The following is a 1,671-nucleotide window of genomic DNA, read 5'->3' as shown; positions in this document are numbered from 1 at the left end:
GATAGGCCAGCGTCGGGCCTGGCTGCGAGCCAGGTAGTCGTACGTCGGTTGGTTTTCGTCTCCCATTTCCCTTGATAGGCCTCCCTAGATAGATGGTCGCATTGCCTAAGCGGAGGCAGTAGGCAGCGCGGTTGTGGTCGTGGTCGGCGCGTCGATGAAAAATTTTCATCGCGTCGAAGCCGCACCCCAACAGCCTGTAATGACGTGTTACAGGCTACCACCCATCACCTCTGCACTCAGCTACCCATTAGAGACGCTCCTCTAATGGATATTACCAGCCGCGGCGACGTGGACGCGTGCAGTAGGATTTCGCGGCCTTTTTTAATAGTGATTGATTAATTGATTGATTGATTCGTTTTACGTCTATATGTAGTTGGAAACTATAACGGACGGTCTATTTAGGACTAGCTAGGGGGTTTAAATATAAGATAAAAGCGAGGTAGTGCGAGGGATAGTTAGATCTAGGCCGAGGTAATAAAAACGAAGGAAAGAAAAGGGTTTTTAGAGAAGATAAAATAGTAAGGAGTAGATCGGAATTATAGGTATTTTACTCCCCCTCGGGAAGGTCGTTAAGGCGCTATTTCCGCGTAGCTATCCTCGTTTATTTAAGGAATTCTAGCGTAGCTAGGATTCCTAGTCGATAGTAATAACTTTCTCGAGGCAGAAGGGAACGTAATAACCAGCGCTCCTAGGGACCTAAATCCGGTATTAAACGAACCGGAACAGCTAACTTATTTACCCCCCTAACTTATACTAGGCTATAGGCCTTAGTTATTACGTTTAAACTAGAAAATATACTAGCCTTTCTCCTAACATAACGGGAAAATTTTTCGGCGGTCCGTGCTAAAACTCCTCCCCTAAGAACTACCCGGAACTATAACTTCGAGACTCTAATCTCGAAATAGAAATACGTCCCCCTAATATCCGGGAGGATTCCTCTACTCCCCCCCTAACCCGCCTAAGAATAATCCTCTCCTCCCTAATCCTAACAGACGATAATATAGATCTAGAATAAGAAACGAACCCGACTTAACCCTGGTTTATAGAGGAAAATACGTAACTAGAAATTGTAACGAGGCCTCTTCAGCCTAGGCGTTGGAATTGCCTAGCGGGTGAATAGGTTCGAAGGGTTTACCTTAAAGGATAAGAAGTATAGGAAGTGGAGAGATAAGTTACGTGAAGGATCGGGTGTAGGCGTGTTACTATTAACCTAAGGGTATAGATTGATACTTTGAGTTGACTACGAAGGTCCTATCTACTGCTAGAGAGCGTAGTCTAAATATATGTAGGAAATGCTAATAATCTGATGTCGCCTTGTCACGAAGGGCGACTGTAGCCTTTTGTCGCCGGGCGACGAAGGGCGATACTCGTAGTGGTGCCTATAATCTGCGGGTAATACGTGGGGCGTACGTGACTCGGGTGCTACTTTTCTAATAGCTAACTTTCTGTAACGAGGCCTCTTTAGCCTAGGCGTTGGAATTACCTAGCGGGTGAATAGGTTCGAAGGGTTTACCTTGATTGAGTTAAGTTGAGTTAAGTTGTATTCATTTACCCTAACCCATCGCCCTGAGCGATATGCAGGCTACGACTATTCAAGAGTTTTGCTACTAGTTTACATGTGATTTGTCAATCTGGGAGGAAAAAGGAAGGTAACGGGAGCGGATAGTAGGG

Source organism: Aplosporella prunicola, assembly GCF_010093885.1.
Source record: "Aplosporella prunicola CBS 121167 unplaced genomic scaffold K452scaffold_9, whole genome shotgun sequence".
Classification (NCBI taxonomy): domain Eukaryota; kingdom Fungi; phylum Ascomycota; class Dothideomycetes; order Botryosphaeriales; family Aplosporellaceae; genus Aplosporella; species Aplosporella prunicola.
This window is presented reverse-complemented; position numbering follows the sequence as displayed.